The following is a 22,352-nucleotide window of genomic DNA, read 5'->3' as shown; positions in this document are numbered from 1 at the left end:
AAGAGCATTACGTCTAGGAGAGGAGAGCTCAACTCCTCTTCAGACAATATGAAGTTACAAAGGGTGAGACTTCCCTTTCATTACTCACCAACACAGACGGACAACTGAGATAAACGGGCACATGGACATCTGGACAAGATAAACTGTTAAACAAGTCATGAGGGCTAATTCCTCACTTCATTTGAGCTGCCTGGGGGGAAAGTACTGATTTTTACTTACACACACACACACACACACACACACACACACACACACCCAAAAAAAATGAATAAAGCACAAGTGCTAAGCATGGAGAGTATACTTATGGGGAAATGAGTTTGGTGTCTCCCAGTAGATTTGATGAAAGATAATTTCCAAAGTCATTGTTAAAGGTTATTTAACCAAAAAGTCAGTTAAAACAAGCAGTAAGTATGTCAATGAATCTTACTTGGAAACAGATGAGTTGTTGGAGGACTTTTAAGTAAAAGGCTGGTGCATCACAAGGATCTTTGGGGAACTGGACTGAAGAGAACTACAAAATCAATAATCTCTAATGTTAATCTCAGGCCCAGATGTATTTAAACTGAGGTCGGTCTCACAGGTCATCTGAGACACTGTGAAAAGCAAGCCACTTTGATGACAATAATCTTCCCTAGCCATTCTGATTTCTCTTCCAACTCAGGACCATCTACAAAATTAACCACCAAACTCATGTTATAATGACTGATTTGTGTAGAAGGCATGCTTGAAAGAAATATAAATAAATAAAACAATTAAAATCAGATAAATTGACCCAGAAAACCTCCCAGTACCTTAAGTTATCAGAAAACTACAATGCTTCCTAAGAATGCACTATCACTGTTCATTGCTATACTCAAAATTTCAGATTTCTAAGTAAAATAATGTGTAAAGGCAGTACTTTATTAGGGCAGAAATTATGAAAACTCTGTGCCAGTACCTAAGTGAGGTCCCCAAATCACTGTTTCTAAATATATTTTCAAACAAGATTAATAAAGTCTGTCTAGTAATCTGAACTCTCGTGTCTGCAGGGTTATAAATGGAGAGCACACAAGGCTGTGAAAAAGGTTGGAGTTTCAAGTCTACCCACATGTAACTTGAAATAAAGTCCTGGTGATCTCCTATGGGCAAACCAGCTACTGAAGAGCAGGTCAGTTCTGCTGTGACAAACCTGGTATTGTCATAACTTGACACCAACTTGAAGGCAATTGGTTTTGAACGTGAACTCTCTGTCTGCATTACACCAGGGTTCACAGACCAGTCGATCTGGAATGGATAATGCAGTGTCCTCCCTCTAGAATGCTAGCAATGTGTACTTTGACTACTCATAAGTTAGCCCTCCTCTTCTATCAAAAGTAGTCAACCAATTCAAAAATGCACCTCTTTTTGTTTTGGCTTCTTTGTGTGGAGCTCCAAGAGGATGCACATAAATGATCAAAGACTTCTCAGTGGTTCTTCCAAATGTACATACCAGCAAGGGCTGCAACGGAATACTTTGCTGTGAATCCTCTAAAATGAAAGTTTTGAAGATGCTTGCCAACGGAACATTGTGCCTCACAGCTATGTTTTTTAAAAGGCATTCTGTTTAAATTAATATATTTGGCCAGACAACTATATTAAAATTCTTGTTATTTTTCAGTTATAATGGTAGCCTGTGGTATGACTAGTCTTCCTCAAAAAAAATCTGTATAGTTATTGCTTCTCTCTTGCCTTGGGGTACATCATGTGGTTTTCATTTGAGTGAGCTACACTGCAATACCTCATTAAAACAAACACTTAGTCTAAACGAAAGTCTTCATATTCTACCACAAAGGGCGTAAACGAACTTAGAACGTTTCAGAGCCTCGTAACTCATTGCAAACCTCCCATATAACAGCAACTCAACTGATACTCAGTTCTGTTGAATGATGTCAGAGTATCCAGGCTCTTATAAAGTGCCTGCCTTCTACAAGTATTCTTTTTTCTCTCAGGCAATAAATAAGGACTGACAGTTGTAAACAGAGGTCATTTTTTTAAATATAAAAAACACCTCTAACACTGCCCTCTCCACACACAAACACATTAACTTATACTTATTTTGCCACAAAGAGCTATAGTGTATTATCTACAAATAAAGCTTCTGAGTCTTGCCTCCCTTGCTGGACAGCTCCCTCACTTAAGTATTTCAAAGACAGACTGTACCATAAGAGTCTAGTCTAAATTTCACTGTCAGCATACAAGCCCGGGATTACTTACCAATTAATACTACCCTCTGGTAAGCTCATGTGCTATCGTGACAAAATACCAACCTAAGATGTTTAACAATTGTTTCTACTAATTTTCTTTCCAGGTTTGGGAGGAAAGGTTGTTTCAGATGTTTCACTAAAGTTTCTGCTGCAAAAAGAATACTCAATTCAAAGAGTTCTCAAAAATCATAGATAAGATGTTTCAGCTGTCAAAATATATTCTCTGTCTTGAAGAATTAAAAAAAAAAACAACACAAGAACTGAATGATGATAAGCAAGAGGTACTCCACAGCCTCATCCAATAAGCTTTACACACACATGTATGCAAGTACATTGATAATATCCAGACCATTGTATCCCTGGGTGACATAAATGATTCAATGCTTGATGACAAGCAAAAGGCTAGTGCTCCGAATCCATCCAGAGGCACCTCAAAAGAAAGCCTTGGCAAGTGGCTTCCAAAAGGTCACAGAAGTTCTACTCCACAGAAAGGGTTGCTTATGCGGTGCTACTTAGACCAGGAAGCAGTCCTCAGGACAGAGCAAGGAAACACTGCTTGGTTCAAAATCAGGAAGGGATTGTGTCAAGCATGCATCTTGTCTCCATACCTTTTTCATCTATATGCAGAACTGATCATTCATATTGCTGGATTGTGTGAGGAGGAATGCAGTATCAGAAAGACTCATCAACAACCTATGTTATGCAGATTACACAACCTTCCTTACTGAAACTGAATAGGACCTGAAGTGCTTGCTGCAGAAGGTCAAGGACTGCAGCCTTCAGTATGGATTGAAGCTCAACATCAAGAAGACAAAGATTCTCACCACTGGGTCAATTGGCGGCAATTGGATGGAGAAGAGATTGAGGCTGTTAACAAGTTATGGCTCACTTGGTTCCACAAACAACACTTTTGGCACCAGCAGTCAGGAAACCAAAAGAATTGCATTAGGTAGGTTTGCTGTCAGGGACCTTTCCAGAGTGTTGAAAAGCAATGATGTCAGACCATGGTCTTCGCAATTACTTGCTTTGCATTAGAGAGCTGGATAATGACTAAAGATGACAGAAGAAAAATTGATGCCTTTGATTTGTGGTGTTGAAGAAAAGTTTTGAACATACCAAGGACTGCTAAGAAAACAAATATGTCTGTCTTGGAGAGAGCAAATCAAGTTTCTCCTTGGAGGCTAGAAGCTCCATCTCACATACTTTGGGCATGTGGCCAGGAGGAACCAATTCTTAGATAAGGACATCATGCTCAGAATGGTGGATAGCACAGGAGAGGAAAACCCTGGAAGACATGGATTGATGCAGTAACTGGGGTAATGGGGGTAGGTCTGTCAGAGTCAGTGAGACTGGCTCAGGGTAAGACAGAGTTCAGAGCTGTTGAGTCACAGTCAACTCGATGGCACATAACAACAACAATGCAGATTTTAAAAAATTCTGTCTTACACTGGTGAGCACTGCATGAGTGTAAAAGTGCATTTGTCCATTTTCTTCTTCATCAATTCATAATAACAGCCATGTGCAATGACCTCACAATGTGCAAGGATGTTCTGTGTCCAGCAGCCTAGAAGGCCAAAGATCAATGAGAGGAGTGTGGGTGAAGAATCAGTTTACTTACAGAATATGGTCTTTCCTTAGTCCCTGGAAGGTAAACTCTTATCATTTCCCTAGCAACTGGAGTGTCTTTGCCATTCATGGGGATTACAGATCACACTTTGTAGCCTGTGGGGCTCAAAAGACCCCTCATACACTATCTGTCAACTAATGGGGAAAGCAGGTATGTGGGGAGGCTGGAGATGGAATTCAATCACTCTCAAGTTAATCACTCGTGCCAGTATAATGGCACAATAGACACTTGAAGCACTGAAGCTCAGGGAGCTTCCTAGTTGACGAAAGACACTGATGCTCAGGGATGATGCTTTTATCCCTTGAAGAAAGCTTTGCCTTGTGAATCCTCCCAGACCTCCTCCATCTATCTCTTTTTCATGATGTATTTGATTTGTATCCTTTATAAGAAAACTCTTTCGTAAGTGTAGCACTTGCCTGAGTTCTGTGAGCTGTTCTAGAAACTTTTCAAATGGAAGGAGATACTGAGGAAATACTGAGAACCCCTGATTTTGTGGTCAGTCAGTCATGCATGCAAATTACCTGGAGGCCCCAAACTTGTGGCTGGTGTCTGAAGTCTTAGGCAAATCTGGCTATCCAGAAGGCTGTGCCCTATGCCCTGTGAGAGATGGCCTAGAGCCAGGCCATTAAAATCAGAAGAAGAACTAGATATGCAGCCAGTGCCAAATAAGACATTTAGAATTGATGCCAGAAGCCAAGTATTATAGGTGTACTTGACATTAAAAACCTTCTTACATAAATACCAAGGGAGCTCTGGTGGTCTAGTGTTAAGAAGTTGTGATCCAATCCCAAAGGCATGCAGTTCAAATACCACTAGCTGCTCCACAGGAAAAGGATAGTTAGTATCCTCCCTTACAATTAACTGCTCTGAAAACCTGCCAGAGGGGTCAGCTATGGGTCAGTTCCAACTCAATGGTACACAAAAACAACAAGAGTCCTCTCTACTGGCAGAAACCGACGTCAGGATGCCACACAGGAATTTCTCAGCCCCCAGGCACGGGTCCCTAGGCTTCCTGCCTCAAAAACGCAGCAGCCAGCACCGCAGGAAGGTGAAGAGCTTCCCCAAGGATGACGCCACCAAATCCATACACCTCACAGCCTTCCTGGGCTACAAGGCCGGCATGATCCACATCGTGCGGGAGGTGGACAGGCCGGGTCCAAGGTGAACAAAAGGAAGTGGTGGAGGCGGTGAAGATTGTGGAGAAGCCTCCCCTGGTGACTGTGGGCATCGTGGGTTACGTGGAAACCCCTCGCGGCCTCCGCACCTTCAAGACTGTCTTTGCAGAGCACGTCAGTGATGAGAATGCAAACGGCGCTTCTACAAGAACCGGCACAAGTCTAAGAAGAAGGCTTTTACCAAGTACTGCAAGAAATGGCAGGATGAGGATGGCAAGAAGCTGTTAGAAAAGGACTTCAGCAGCATGAAGAAGTACTGCCAGGTCATCCGGGTCATCGCCCACACCCAGATGCGTCTGCTTCCTTTGCGTCAGAAGAAGGCTCACCTGATGGAGATCCAGGTGAATGGGGGCACAGTGGCTGAGAAGCTGGACTGGGATCGCGCGAAGCTGGAGCAACAGGTGCCAGTGAGCCAGGTGTTCGGCCAGGACGAGATGATTGATGTCATTGGAGTGACCAAGGGAAAGGGTTACAAAGGGGTCACCAGCCGCTGGCACACCAAGAAGCTACCCCGCAAGACCCACAGAGGGCTGCGCAAGGTCGCCTGTATTGGGGCCTGGCATCCTGCCTGAGTGGCCTTCTCTGTGGCCCGTGCTGGGCAGAAGGGCTACCATCACCGCACGGAGATCAACAAGAAAATCTACAAGATTGGCCAAGGCTACGTTATCAAGGATGGCAAGCTGATCAAAAGCAATGCCTCCACTGGCTATGCTCTCTCAGACAAGAGCATCAATCCTCTGGGTGGCTTTGTCCACTATGGTGAAGTGACCAACGACTTTGTTATGCTGAAAGGCTGTGTGGTAGGGACCAAGAAGCGAGTGCTGACTCTCCGCAAGTCCTTGCTGGTGCAGACCAAACGCCGGGCTCTGGAGAAGATTGATCTCAAGTTCATCAACACCACCTCCAAGTTTGGCCATGGCCGCTTCCAGACAATGGAGGAGAAGAAGGCCTTCATGGGACCACTTAATGTCAGGACTAGATGGAGGGGTCACAATAAAAAATTATTTTCCAGTTAAAAAAAACAAAAACAAAAACAACAAGAGTATGATCACCATTGCGTGTAGCTGTATGTCTTTATTTTTAAAGACAACTGCAATTTCAAATACCTTGCTTTATTAGCCCAATAACTAAACTCATCATATTCTCATATTGAGAATAATGTAATATAGCTGTTCGTTCCTTAAGAAAGGTACAGATAAAATTCTCTATGACTTTAGAGGGAGAAGAAATTTTTTGATAAATCAAAATCTTCTACCACTAAGAAATCACTATTGCTTTGGGGGTTTTCGGTTTGCTTGTTTTACCAACATCTGTCCTCTTAGTCCACCACGTATCATCTATAGGCATCTTGTAAAATGACAAAAGAAAAACATGCAATTAGCCATGACCTATATGTCTTTTTAAATGTCAAACTGATTTGGCTAAAATTATTTTTACTTTAAAAAAAATGCTGTTGTGCGCGCGCATGCACGCACACACACAAACAAACACAAAATATTGTTAAGACTTCACCTAATCAAAATTGAAAAAATAGATTCAATAGATATATTTTGGTCTATAAAAATTCTGGATTTGGTGTTATAGGAAGAAAATACATCATAGGGGGAAAAAACCCAAAAAGCTATCCATCAGAGTTCTTAGGCCGGGTGGCTCTTCTACCTTGGTCAGACTTAGACCATGGACACAGCAATGTGCTCACCATGACCACAGTATTCTAATGAAAAGAGTCAGTCCTGATCATTTACTACATACTCATTGATTGAACTGCAGTGAGAGAAACACTGACAATTCCAGGCTTCTGAAATTGGTTTCTGGTGGGAGCATGTCTTAGGGCTAAGAGGCTATGGCTGGGAAGCACTCTGTCAGCTCTCTGGTTCACTGGAGTGCTGTAATTTCTAACAGGGGCCACTGAGCAATGCAAAAGGAGTCCAGCTGAACAGCAGTTAAACTCTTGGCTGGTAACCTAAAAGTCAGTGATTTGAACCCACCAGCATCTCTGAGGGAGAAAGATGGTACCAACTGCTCTGTAAAGCTCTTAAGTCCTTGGTAACTCTGTGAGGCAGTTCTGCCCCGTCCTAGAGGGTTCTCAGGAGTGGGCTTGTGTTTGGGTGCTAGGTAGTAAAAACAGATAAGTGATTAATTACTTGCTGAAAGGTTAGCAGTTCCAACTCACTTGGGGTAAGGGGCCTCAGAAAATAATAGGCCTTACAATTTGCTTTTGAAAGGTTACAACCTTAAAACCTCAATGGAATAGCAGTCCTCTGTACACGAGTTGGGGCTCACTCCATCGCAACTAAAACAAATTTCACAACGCAGCCACATCCACCTGTTTCAGTGTCAACCAGTCACTATGGTCGTGACCTGGAAAGAAAAGAAGTTCCTGACACGGCTCTTGCTCAAGATCCACTATGGCCTCGCAAATGACCACCAGGAAAGTTACTCTGCTTTTCTTGCATTTTCTTTTGTTAAAACAGGACTAAGTTCCTTTAACAATTGTGTAAATTCTTTCCCTTAGGGGAAAACTTTTCCCTCTGTCCAAAACCTTCTCAGGATAATTGAAAATCCAGGACAGCAGTTCAGTTATTCCAGAACAGAAAATGGGAGTCCCTAGTGGTATAAATGCCTAATACACTTAGTAGCTATCAAAAGATTGAAGGTTCAAGTCTATCAAGAGGAGTCTCAGAAGAAAGGTCTGACCATGAAAAATCATCCACTAAAACCCAACAGAGCATTCATTTCTACTCAAAAACACGTGAAGCTGTCATGAGTTGAGTGAACATCATGTTGTTGCTATTAGGTGTCACTGAGTCTAGTACGACTCATAGCAACCCTACGAATAAAAGATCTGAACCCTGTTCTATCCTCTGCCATCCTCACACTTCCTGACACAGAAGAGCCCATGTGAGTTATTGTGTCAATCCACTTGGTCGAGAGTGTTCCTCTCCTTCGCCAACCCTCCACCCTTCCCAACATCATGTCCCTTCCCAAGGAACAGCCCCTCCCAGCAAAATGGCCAAAGTGTGTGACCATCAGAGCCACTGTTAACTGTAATAGGCAGGAATAAGTAAACATATTAAGCTCAGAATCTCTCTCTAGAATAAAAAGATGGTGTTTCTTTTCTCTCATATACACAATACTGAGAAGTCAGAAGCTGTTCTATTTGTAAAACATTTTAAAGACAATGAGAGTCTAAACTAATGTGCAGTATAATGCTTGTCATTCTCCACCTGCATGTGAACTCATGGAGCATCCCCTGGGCCCAGAGAGAAATCAACACAAATACAGGAACTTCTAGATCACTGTCGTCCCAGATGACAGTAACCAGTTTCATGCCGGTACTGAGTACATGAAAGATGGCTGGTCTAGATTGAGATGTGCTTCACAATGTAAAATACACACTGAATTTTAAAATCTCACTAGAGAAACAGAGGTAAAATACTGCAATAATTTTTAATATTGATTCTATTTTTAAATTCTTTTACTTGGATATTCAAGATTAAAAATATGTGGCTGATTCTGGTTGTCCACAACGGTTATGGTGTGTACAGTCACCATGACGATGGAACCAGTCTTGTTTCACCTCAGTTGGCACGTCTGGGGACTGATATTATTTTTACAGCTCTGAGCACATCTGCAAATGATTACAAAAGAGCTGGAGTAGTGATGTTGGGTATACAGACAGATTTCAGTATGTAGGTGACCTGGCAAGCACAGAATGCATGGATAACAAGGATTGGCTGTATTATTACAATTAGCATCACCTCTTTCTTTCAACTAAAACTCTGACTGACTCTGGTTACTTTAACATAAAATTACTTTATGTGGCTTATATTTCTACTAGACAGCAATAATATGATAGGTCTAATTCTTGAGTTATTTTTAAATGTGGGCAAACAGAAACTTATGAAATAAAGCCAAAAAGTTAAAAATTAGAGACATGTAGAAATCATCATTGTATTTTGTAAAGAGGCAATTCTAGAATGCATGTCTGTTCATTTCAGCCACTGAGTCAGACTGCTTCCTTACATTTGAGTTTTGTGGAACAGTTCTAGTTATTGTCCACATTTAGACAAGGAGAGTTATTGAAACAAATTGTGGATTGTAATGAAGACACAGGAAGCCACTAATAGACTCTCAGTCTCACTGTCCTCCTTTGATTCTGCATCAAATATGCAAGTAAAAAGAAATGAATAAAAGTCTGAAAAATCCAACTATGATTTTTTTTTAAAAACAACATTCAAAAATACTCCATTTTTATGTCAAAGGGGAAGCATTTGCTCAGGGTAAGGTTCAGGAGGCAAGAAGGTGCAGGATAGAGGGCATAATGGAAAAGAGAATCACAGGAAAGAAGTAGGAAAAGTGTTGTTACATTGTGAGTATTGTAATTAATGTCATAGTACAAAATGTGTATGAATGATTGAGTGGAAAACCAGTTAGTTTTGTAAATATTCACTTAAATGACAGTAAAAAGAAAAGTATTAAAAATAAAAAATTATTTTCCATGTCAATCATTTTAAATTGTTTTCATTCAGTTGTTTTGTGCATAAAAAGGACCTCAAGTCCACATTAAAATTTATATAAAGCTATTAATACACTACATGCTCACGGTAAATGAATGATTTAATTTCTCTCAATATCATCCAGACATTGAATTATCTACCTGGACAGCAAGGGAAGATGTTCACAAGAGTATCCCCCTCCTTCTCTCCACTCCATGCAGCTGACTCCAGAGGAAAGGCGTGGAGACCCATTCAGGGACTATGATTATCATTGAGGCTCAATAACTTTACAGACTACATAGCCACAGACATGTGGGTGCCAGACCATGCATCCCACAATTTTCCAGCATCCCAGTCTCTACCACCCATCTGTCAGCTTCTCATACTTTGGTGACTTGCAAACCCCTTGATGCTAGAAGCAATGCCACCTGTTCTGATCCATCAAGGTTGCCCCTGGTGAACAGCTTCCAGGAGAGCTTCCAGTCTTAGACTAGAAAGAAAAGGATGGTGATCTACTTGCAAATACTGTTTTTATTACTAGAGTTCATCGAGTCACTGCACAACTCATTGCAAACATAAAAATAAGAAATCTGAACCCTGTCCTATCCTGTGCCATCTTTACAATCCCTGACACACTCGAGCCCACTGCTGCAGTCACTGTATCAGTCCACCTCATTGAAGGTATTCTTCTCCTTCACTATCCTTCCACATTTCCAAGCATGACTTCTTTTCCCAAGGAATAGACTCTCTTAGCAGCATGTCCAAAGAATGTCAGATGAAGATTTGCCCTCCTGATTCCTTTAAGAAGCATTCTGGCTTCACCTTCTCTAAGACATACCTGTTTGATCTTTTGATAGGTCATGGGATAATCAGCACTCTTCTCTAACATCATAGTTCAAATGCATCAATTATTCTTCTGTCATCTCTGTTCACTGTTCAGACCTCAGTTGCACAGTAAGTGACTGACAAACCCGTGGTCTGAATCGGGCACATCTTAGTTCTCAAACTAACATCATTGCTCCTTATAACTTTAAGAGGTCCGTGACTGCAGATTTTTCCACAACAATATGTCTCCTGATCTCCTGACTGTTAGTGCCAAGTGTATTAATTGTGGATCCAAGTAAGATGAAGAAAAACAGATCATTATACAATATTTTCCAGTACAGTAGAGACTAGGGTGTGGATCTAGCTTGTAATAGGGTGTGAGCTGATGGGCTTTGGCCTTGCCTTTAAAAAGGTTTTTGTCTGATTTTTGTGGATCTCGCAAATAAAACAGGCTTAGAAGCAGGAGTGGCATCCACTTCCATAAAAGCCTGCCTCTGAAAACTCTATGAACTTGGAGAAAAGATGAAAGTTTTGCATTAAAGACTTTCATTCATAGGGTTGCTATGAGTTGTCTACAACTCTATGGCACTTAACAACAACAGTAGTGAAAGATGAGCCTCATAGAATGGGAAGCACTCAAAAGAACACAGTAATCATAATAATGGGCTCAAGCCTGCCAGCAATGACTGGGAAAACAGCCCAGGACCAGGAGCATTCGGTTCACTGAACATGGAGTCAGCCATGATTCACCAGCAACTAAGGCCAATCACTATCTCATTCTAACTCTTCACAGAAATTGAGTTCTTCCTCCAGATGTACATTTTTCAGGTTGCTTCTACGTCAGGATACCAGCCAGCAAAAGCTCTAAGTGAGACTATTTTAATGATGACATCGGTGGAAGGAATACTGCTGAGAATTAAGAAGGTTCCTGAAGAATCCAGCATGGGGAGGTTCTTCCATCAGGTCACAGAGCAATCCACAAAAATAGCAGGGTCCATAAAGAAGATACCTGAGTTTTTCAAGTGCCACAGCCAGGGTTCTTTTCTTCAGCTCTACCTTCAAACATTTTAGTGGTTGTGAAAAAAAGGTTTGGTTTGCAGCTGAAAGCATAGAGTGTGCATCCTTCAGATTCCACTTACCAACTGTGCATGGGACGCAGCAGTGCATGTATATCTTGCCTATCTTTACAAGATTTTAAAACGCTGTAAAATCCATCTGGATGAAAGATGCCATCTAATTATAAATTCTTATTACTCTTTTTATTGCCTTGTAAGAGTTCTGATGCTTGCCTTTACACATCCATATGTTTCTACTTAAGACTCTTCCTTCAAGATGAATTCGAAGAAAAGTCTATTTTATCCAACTGTGATTACCTGAGTAAAAACCCTCTCCATCACCTTGGTAATCTGAATAAATTCAGTGCAGTAAGATGGGATGTATAGATACTATTGCTAGGTCGAGTTGGCTCCAACTCATTACACCACCACGTACAACACAATATAATCCATCCTCACAATCTCCCCTGTGCTTACATCTACTGTTTCAGTCACTATGTCAATCCATCTCGTGGAGAGTTTTAAATATTGGTGTGCCTTCTATTCCTCTTTCATTATTAAAATACACTTGGTTAAACTTTATTTAAAATAATGGGAAGTCTTAATTTTATCCCCTATATTGTGATGAGCTATAGTGTAAGATAAACCTCCAATGGTTGGTATAGCATAATATTATACATAAAAGAATTGCAACATGGATATTAATGTAGTCTATCAGGCTTAATAGAACCTTGGAAAATTGTAATTTTCTCATGAATAAGGTTAAAACATCATCAAATTTATTTTTTTTATATTTGACTTTAAATTTATTTAAAAGATACCCCTCCTCCCCTCTTCCTCTCTCTCCCTCTCCTTCTCTCTCTCTCTCTGTCATTGTTGATGAGTCAGAACTCAGTCATAGCTGACCCTGCAGCAGGTTATTGGAGGCTGTAAATCACACTGTCCAAGAAACTGTGGATTCAAATCACCAGAGAGGGCCTTTGAGTTAGAGGTGCAACTCTCTATGAAAGCCTCTAAAATATAGATACAATGAATAGTTTGAAATATTGTGTAATATATTAAGGCCCCTATGGTACAGTGGTTAAAGGTGCTAACCAAAAGGCCAGGAGTTTGAGCCCATTGGTCACTCCTCAGGAGAAAGATGTAGCACTCTGTTGCTGCTGCTGTGTGCCACTGACTCAGAACTGACGCATAGCTAACCCTCCAGTGGGTTTTCTGAAGCAATAGACTGCCGAAAAAGAGCCTGCCCACCTTTCTCCCAAGGAACAGCTGGTGAAGTCTACATCCATAAAACACAATGCAAGGGACTGATTGCATGAAACATAATGTAAATGAAGGTAAGTGTGAAACACAATGTATACAAATTCTGTAAGCAAACCAATACAAAATAATCTTTTAAAAATACAGCTTTAGAAACTCTATATGGCAACCCTACTCTGTCATAGTACTGTATTTAAAAGTCAGCTGGGGCCTGACTAAGTCCTCAGTTTGGAGGCTGATGTGTGAAATGGCTGGACTCTGGGAGATGGGTTCTCTTGTTCTGGTTGACGGTTGAGTGTGAACTATTTAGTTGTTTTTTATTTAATCCACAAACCTGTGTGAGCTGACTGGATTTCCTGGATTTAGCTAACAATGAGCTGTGGGCCTTTGTCTTTAAAAGTCAGTTGGGCCCTCAGGTCTGTGGCCCTCAAGGCCTGGTAATAACTGTGCTTGGGAAGGAACAGTCTTCTAAGTGATACAGCACTGGTCTGTCAATTTGCTGTACTGAGGTAACTTGGAGTTGCTGTGATGCTGCATCAAATGCCATACAGTTACCCATTATTGATAGTGTTTGTTGGAGCTCCCATATTAAGACAGGCTTGGAAGCAGGATTGGCACCCACTTCCTAAACAACATGCTTCTGAAAACTCTATAAGCTTAGAGAAATAACTAGTTATAGAACAGGGTTCAGGTTTTTTGTCTAAAGGATCGCTATGAGACATGCTCAATTTTATGGGACTTAACAACAACAACAACAACTCTGCCTTATCAGTCAGAATGGCATAATATTTTAGGCAGTGTATTTAGCAAAAGAATTTAACAATTCAATTTTTATTCATGACACTCTTGTGAAAAACAGGTATTCTGAGAATGTCAAGAGCTTCAAAGTAAAAATACTATACACAGTTAATCCTGTCAACTTCTTTTATAAATTCCTCAAGATATCCTGTGATTTTTCAACATAAATAACTCAAATTACTGATTTTCTTTACGTGTATTTTCCAACGGTTTGTTTATGAATTCTACTAGTATGTCTGCTATGATATCTCCAAAGACAAGAAGATGTTTACAGGACAAATGACATCACTACCACGACATGCTTAACAATGTTTATATCACGGGGTTTAGAGGGTCTTCAAAACATAGCTTTAAAATTGTAGCCATAATGTAGCCTAATGTCTTCCTGATGTTTGTAGAGTAACACATTTCTATAAATAGAGAAATAGAATTTTTTTAAATAAAACGAACTACTTGTCTAATCTATCTTATGCCTGACTAATTAAATACATTTGCACACTCTTGTAAGATAATGTAAAACTGAACTCTCAAACAGAAGGGGGTGGGAAAACACTGAACAGGTAGGTATTCCATACAATTCACCACTACGTAAGAAATGAAAAGAAGATGCTATAGAAAAGGAAATGTATCCACAGTAGTGTGAGAAATTCCCTACTTCATGAGCAATTAATTATTTGTTAAAACTGTTAAGTGTTGTTTAAATGTGTCTTTACTACCTCGGGTTCTTAGGACCAAAGTCCCCTAACTGATACCAAGTACACAGAAGTAACAGAACATGGTCACAGAGACGCTGTCTGATCCGTAAGTGGTACCGAGTTGTGCTCACACTGGAGCAAATTGAAGTGGAGAGAAATCCCCTTTCCTGCAGAGCTTTTATTCCCTATTGTTGCAAGCTCCTCCCTAGTCCATATCTAGAATATTTGTAATTTATCTTTTAAAATAAATAGAAACATCTAGCAACAATAGCAAAGGACAGGACAGCAACAACAAATTCTGGTGAGGCTGTGGAGAGATTAGAACAATTATTCACTGCTAGTGGGAATAAAAAATGGTACAGTCACTAAAGAAAGCCAGTCTGGTGTTTCCTCATAAAGTTGAAAATAGAAATACCATTTGACCCAGCCACCCCACTACTGAGAATATACCATAAAGAAACCAGAGCCATGACACAAACCTATGTTTGCTGCATTATTCACAAACAGTGAAGAGATGGAAGCCTCCCAAGTGCCCATCAACAAACAAATGGACATTCATACAATGTCTATTACCCAACCCTAAAAAATAAACTTGTTAAACAGTACATAACATGGATCAATCTGGAAGACGGATTTCAACAAATGAAATAAAAATTCCAGTATTGTAGACATCCATTCTCATCAAGGGAGATTGAAAGTGAAAATCAAATAAATATGCAAAATGAATAGTATGTTTAAAAGAAAACAAAAAGGTCTCACTAAGTTGCCTCTAATTCATGCTGTATCAGTGTGAAACTCTGTGACAAAGAACTGTCAAGGGCTGATTTTTTTTCTAAAGTAGATCATCAAATCTTTCTTCATAAATACATTTGCAGGAGAGGAAGACCCTGGATGAGATGGAATGACACAGTAACTAGGGTAATGGGGTAAGTGTGTTGGAGTCAGTGAGAGTGGCTCAGGACAGGACAGACTCCAGAGCTGCTGTACACAGGGTCACTGTGAGTCACAGACAACTCAATGGCACATAACAACAAGCCTTAAAATCATGAGTCACTGTGCAGTTTCATCTTGTTATGTTCTATTGCTGGACCCTATGTTCCCTCCATTTTATCCCCCCAGACCTTCTTGGTATTATTCAGACATACTACTCCCATTACTCCAGTTACTGTGTCAATCTATCTCATACAGGGTCTTCCTCTCCTGCGCTGTTCCCCCACCATTCCAAGCACAATGTACTTCTCCAAGGATTGGTCCTCCTGGCCACTTTACTCTCAGTATGGTGGAAGGCACTGGACATTTCAAAGCAGTGTTTAGTGAGGTGACATGCTCTAACTTCCTTCTGGCTGCCCAGAGAGAACAGCTCCACCAAGGTTACAGCAGGAGATGGGAGACCAGTCAGGAGAGCTCAGTCACCATCCATGCCAGGACAATAGGAGCCTGGACCAGAGGGAGAGCAGCAGAGATGGGGAGAAGTGGTCCTACTCTGGATTTCCAAGGCTGGAGCAATGGGATTTGCAAACAAAAATAAAATTTAAAGACACTTCTGAGCCATAAATGTGTAAACACACATTCCCAATGCGGTCTTACTATGGCAGAAGAGATACGATCATACATTTCCTTTCCCACGGTATCCTATTCTAGCAAACATGGAAATCTTAGAGATGAGCCAACCATGTAATCAGCCAGTGATTAAATAAGGTTCGCAGGATTTGAACTGATGAGGGCCAAGTATCTTTAACTGAAATTCCTCTTGCTAACCACAGTCGTCTCTTCTTTTCAACCTTCCATCTCCTGTACTCACTCTGAACCTTCCCTGTACCGTCATTAAGAGCCCCTCCTCCTGTGTTTGCAGACCCTCTATCAGCTCATGGTTTCCACTCGCCTCCCAGTGGTCAGCTCACGGTGCTCTTACTGACATCCAGGAAACCCTCAATCTCTTGCTAACTCCTCTGCACTTCCCCTCGTTTTCCCGATCTCAGTTCCCAAAAGCAAAGTATTGCTAGAGAAAGCCATGAATTTGCTATCAGGTCTACCACAAATCCCACATAGATATGGGTATTGATAAAGATAGATAAATATATTGATGATATATCTGTAGATGATACAGAGAGAGAGAGACACACACACACAACATATAATTTTTAAGCTACTTGTACACACTTAGCTTCCTTAATAATTCTTTCTAATTCACCTTCTGGGGGCAGCAAGGATTCAGTATTATAATTTTCACCTTCCATTTTAGAGACTGGGGTTTGATTCCCAATCTTGGCACGTCATGTACAGCTACTACCCATATGTCATGGTGGAGGTTTGTTTGTTGCTAAGATGTTCAGTCTGCTGCTCTTAAACTATGACACACTACACTAAGAAGAAAAGCCTAGTGAGACACTGCTAAAGATTCAGACTGGTAAAAAGGTACTGCTGCAGCTGCCCGGGGCGGGGGGGGGGGGGGGGGGGGGGGCATGTGTTCAAGGCAGTGTTTTGGTCTCCTGTGTGCTAGGTCACCATGAATTGGGAAAGCACTCAGTGGAATCACTTCCTACACTTCTCCCAATTCTTATTCCTATTTTAGTCTCACATCATTCAGAAAGTGACCTTGCTCTTCCCTTTGTAAAGAATAAAGCCATAAAACTTTTTTTACCTACATGAGGCCTTCAAATTCAACGTTTCTTAGTAGCTTTACTCATAACAAGCTTTACGTTTGTCTCAAGGTGAAAAAGAAAAGCACGCATGTTGTTGAGGGTCCCTGAGTTAACTCCAACTCACAGCCATCTCATAGGGCAGAGCAGAAATGTCCCCCAGGGTTTCCCACGTGCAATCTTTATTGGAGCAGACCTGTGCCCAGGTCTTTTTCTCCTGTAAAAGTCCTGATGGATTCACACTCCCAATTGTTTGGTTAGTAGTAAAGCAATTAACCATTCCATCACTGGGATTTCTAAAACATCCTTAAAAACCAAACCCATTGCTGCTGAGTTGATTCCAATTTATGACAATCCTACAGGACAGAACTGCAGGGAGCTGTGATGGCCTAATACGTAGGGAGTTGTACTAGCAATCCAAAGAAGGCACCTGTCTGGTAGTTCAAATCCACCAGCAACTCTAAAGAGAAAATATAAACACATCTCCACTCATGTACCTTGAAAACCAACTGGGGGTGGGGCGGGGTGGCTCTGAGTTGTTTCCTTCTCAGCAATGAACAGGCGATAAAGTCTATCAGTCCAGGGCAGAGCGGAACAAAAGTGTTTCTATAGGCTTTCCAAGGGGTAATTTTCCTGGGAGCAGAATATCCTCCCATGAAGAGTTAGTAAGTTCAAACTCCCAATCCTTTTTTTTGTTAATAGCTCACTTAACCTACTATGCTACTTGGGCTCTTTAAAGTATCCTCACTCCTTTACAAATTTAATCCCTCCACCTGTGCCCCTGATGTGGGCATGGCCTATATGCACACTGTACCGCCCACCATCCTTTCTACTTGGCATCTCCTCTCTCTTTTCCTGCAATCCATTTTTATCCCTGTGCAGGAGGAATGTCTTCTATATTAAGACAAATAATCCAAATCACATCATGACTCCACTTAAACTAACATTCCATTTTCTCCTAGTCCCTTATTTCAACATAAGGTAACCGAGCCAGGACAGGGCCACATTTTTCACACACAAATACAAATGTGATATAGGCTGGCTTTCACCACAATATTTCTCACAGGGACTGTCAGCACACCTGCCTTATTGCTTGTTTTCTCTTTGATTACTTGCAAGATGGCTGCTCCTTCGTGCCGCTGGAAGAGTTGTGTCGATGTGACCTTATCAACTCCCAATGCTGAAACGTTTCCCGGCTCAGCAATCTTCAAAACTTCTGGCTCTTCCCAACTTGAGCCTCCTTTGCTCCAACTCAGTTCTTGCTAAACATCTCTACCCAGTTCCTAAGATTCAAAGGGTCAATAACCAAATGCACCTATTTTCTCTTAGTCTGTCTCCTCTTTTCTGTCCATCTGTATCCTTCTCTTCCTCTTGAATCGTCCTCCTGCTAAATGTAGCATCACTACCCTCCAGCCTTCAGCTGTCTCTAGCTGCACCCTCATACAGATTCCCACATCCCTGTCAGTTCTGGAGACGTCTGCTCTTCCTTTAGTGTCTCACTCATGTTCACAGACCCCAAAGCTCATGGCCCATATTGTATCCGTTTTCTGTACATAATTTACTCCTATGAATGTCACAATAATTTTTGATTGCTTTTAGTTACCCCATCCACACATACTAAAACCTTTATGTTATATCAGAGCTGCTTCTCCTCATTCGGAAGTGCTCCAATTACATGAGCGGATATTTTGTTAGAGCAGCTGGTGGATTTGAACCACGTCCCTTTGGGATTGGTGCAGCTTCTACCATTAGGCCAGGAGAGCTCATTACACCACCAGTTCTAATCCAATAGCCACCCCAAGGGAAAACAGATTAGCAATCTGATCAAATAAATATTTGCAGCCTCAGAAACCCAAGTGAAGGTCACCATAAACTGGAATTAACTGCTGTTGTTTTAATTGTTGATTTTATATAAATCCTATGTATCTGATTCTGAAAAGAATGGGAATCCATAAAACTTACTTGATTGTGTTAATGCAAAACCTATACTTGGACCAGGAGGCAGTTGTCAGAAGAAAGTACAGAAACACTAACTAAATGGTTCAAAATCAGGAAAGATGTATGCCAGGGATGCATCCTGTCTCCATACCTTTTCAACCTATATGCAGAACAGATTATCCAGGAGGCTGGGCTCTATGAGGAAAAGTGTGGTATCAGGACTGGTGGAAGATTCGTCAAAAATCTGCGTTATGCTGATGAAACAACCCTACTTGCTGAAACTGAGGGTATCTGAAGCGCTTGCTGCAGAAGGTCAAGGACTGCAGTCTGCAATATGGATTGAGGCTCAATATCAAGAAGACAAAGATTCTCACCACTGGCAGCATCAGGATGGATGGTGAAGATATTAAGAGTGTTAACAGTTTTAGTATGCTTGGCTCCACAGTCAACACTCTTGGTACCAGCAGCCAGGAAATTAAAAGACGTATTGCGATGCGAAAGTCTGATGTTAGGGACCTCTCCAAAGTACTGAAGAGCAATGGTGTCACTCTGAAAACTAAGGTGCATCTGATACAGGCCATGGTCTTTGCAATCACTTGCTATGCATCAGAGAGCTAGACAATGACTAGGGAGGAGAGAAGAATTGATGCCTTTGAGCTGTGGTGCTGGAGAAGAGCATTGAATATACCATGGACTGCTAAGAAAACAAACAGGTTCATCCTAGAGAGGATTAATCCTTGGAGGCAAGGATTCTGATGCTTCATCTGACATACTTTGGACATGTTGCAAGGAGGGACCAGTTCTTGGATAATGATGTCATGCTTAGGAGGGTAGAGGGACAGTGCAGGAGAGGAAGACTCTCTATGAGGTAGACTGATTCAGTGACTGGGGTAATGGGGGTAGGTGTGTCAGAGACAGTGAGACTGGCAAAGGACAGAGCAGGGTTTAGGGCTGTTGTACATAGGGTCACTATGAGTTGCAGGTGACTCGACGGTACATAACAACAACAGATTAGCTAGGAGAGATTTTTTAAAACAGAATTATGAATATCAAAAGCAATTATAGTGAGGGTTCAGAATGAAGTGAGCGATATGGAGAAAGTCTTTATCAACTCAGAAAATACATTTGGCATGAGCAACAGAATATTATTTGAAATATTAATGTTAACATATGCTCCTGGTAAATCTTTAAAGAATGACGAGTGAATAAAAAGAAGGAAAGGTGATACTTTCTATGCAATGGCAAAGAATTTGTCTGTATTACTCTCAAATGCTTGGTAGAAGGTAGAATTGCAATTAATGAATTTAGATATTGAGCAGAAGAGATTTATATGCAAGATCTTAGTGGGACTTTATAGTTTCCCTTGTGGGTTTTTGTTGAATGCAATAGGAAAGACATGGACTTAAAACATGAACTTTTCAGAGACATGGAGCTGACCTTTGGACCCTGCTTTGCTGCGGCTCCTGTCTGGCCTAGAAAGGGAGCTAATTCAGTGTCTATCTTCAATAAGTGACTCTACCTTTTATTCCCAACCACCCTTCTGGCACCCCCAGCCCCACCTACAGTCTCTAGCCATGGAACAGACCCTTTTGGACTTCGTTGCAGCTGCTGAAAAGGGAGAGTGTCACACCAAGATTCAGGATGCAGCCAAGACATGGTTTTTGCAGTGCCAGCTGTACACTGTAACTTGAAGGCTCCAGCAATCAGCAATCATAGGCATACTGTCCTGAAACAGAAGGCCAGAGACAAAGTCCTTCCTCCTGAACTGTCAGAGACAGTGGTGAAGAGAGTTGAGGAATCTGGCTGCACCACTTCACAGACGAAGGAGGACAAGGGACTTCAGGAAAGAGGGCTGCAATCAGCAAACAATAAGCCATCCACCTCAGAAAACTTAGCTGTAGGACCAGGGAGAAAGGAACATAAGCTGGCCCTCCACTCCCAACTAATTGTGCCAAAGGACCAGAGAGGAAGAACTGCAGGCAGGGTGGGCAGGGTGAGTTGTCCTCTTCCCTACTAGTGTACTGAGCTCCCCCGCTGAAGCAAGTCTTCCTTTGAGCCCAGACACCAGAGAGAAATTCAGGAAGGGGTAGCTGACTTTTCCACTTCTGGAGCAGTGAGTTCGCAAGTCAAGGTCATCACACTAAGGTCCTGGTAAGGCCTCCAGCAAGAAAAACTGCACCACAGCAATAATATGGGAAAAGCAGACTACCTCACACCCTACACAAAACCAAAGCAAGATGGTACTAAAAAAAAAGTGATCAAAACACAGAATCAATGGATCTTCTGAAGCTAGAAAGTCTGATAGAACTTTCTGACAAAAAATTCAAAAGAACAATGAGTGAAATACAAACTTGAGGAATTACAGGATTCTACAAGTGGTAGCCTAGTAGCAAGAAGTTGTGTGTCAATCCTGAAGGCATATGGTTCAAGGTCATCAGCCACTCATGGGAGAAGGATGGGCACTCTCCTCCTATGTAAGTAACTTCCTTTGAAAACCTGCACGAGGGTCAGCTATGGGGTCAGTTCTGACTCAGTGATATTCAAAAACAACACAAGTAAAAACCAAGAGGAACTTTAAAAACCAATCCAAGAAAATGCAGATAGAACAAATGAAGCATTACAAACTCTGGAAAAATAAGATACTGCAATCCAGAATATGAGGACCAGTGTTTCTGATGCTGCTAACATGTTGGAGGGACATATAAGCAGAGTTGAAGAGATGGAACACAGAACCAAAAAAATAGAAGTCAAGAGTACTCAGCACTGATCTGAATAAAATCAGAATCAAAAAGGAAGAAAAAAGAAGAAAGGCTAAAAATAATATGTGGGACACCATCAAGAGAAATAACATATACATAACTGGAATCTCAGAACAGGCATAAACAAAAATAAAAGGCAACAAGAAAGTTGTGAAAGAGTTACTAGAAGAACGTTTTCCAGGCATAGTGAAGAATGGTAAAATATATATAAAAGAAGCTGAACAAAGTCCATATAAAATAGACCCATAAAGAAAAAACCAATGCATATAATAGTCAAATTTGTCAGAACTAAAGATAAGGAGAGAATTCTGTGAGCAGCTAAGGAAAAATGAAGGATAATCAATAAGGGAGAGCAAATAAGACTAAATGCTGATTTCCCAGCAGAAACCATGTGAGCAAGACACAATGGAATGACATATATCAAACACTCAAAGAACACAACTTTCAACCAAGAATACTGTATCCAGCAAAACTGACCAACAAATACAATGAAGAGATCAAGATACTCTCAGAAAAGCAGAAACTAATAAAGTCTTAAAAACAAGACCAATGTTGCAGGAAATACTGAGGGAAGATCTTCCTACAGAGACACAAAAGAAAGCAAAATGGATCAAAGTAATCAGCAACAACACTGAGAAGAACTCAACAAAATGACAGCCATAAAACCTTGCCTTTTAATTGCACTGAATGTGAATGGTTTAAATGCACCAGTTAAGAGAAAAAGGATAATATACTGGATTTAAAAAACCAAAATCCATCAATATGCTGTCTACAAGAGATACACCTGAAAAGTGATGATAAAGAAAGACTAAAAATAAAAAAGTGGGGGGAAAAATAAACCAAGCAAATGGCAAAGAGAA

General features: G+C 41.0%; 1 pseudogene; it reads left to right on the top strand.

Annotated features, from left to right (window-relative positions):
- Nucleotides 1–4,813: 4,813 nt before the first annotated feature.
- On the top strand, nucleotides 4,814–20,424 carry LOC102871872 (annotated as a pseudogene).
- Nucleotides 20,425–22,352: the final 1,928 nt, after the last annotated feature.

This window comes from Elephantulus edwardii, unplaced genomic scaffold, assembly GCF_000299155.1.
Source record: "Elephantulus edwardii isolate Elephantulus edwardi_28Jun2011 unplaced genomic scaffold, EleEdw1.0 scaffold00051, whole genome shotgun sequence".
NCBI classification, from domain to species: Eukaryota; Metazoa; Chordata; class Mammalia; order Macroscelidea; family Macroscelididae; genus Elephantulus; species Elephantulus edwardii.
The sequence above is the reverse complement of the archived record's forward strand: the minus strand, read 5'-3'. Positions and strand labels throughout refer to the sequence as shown.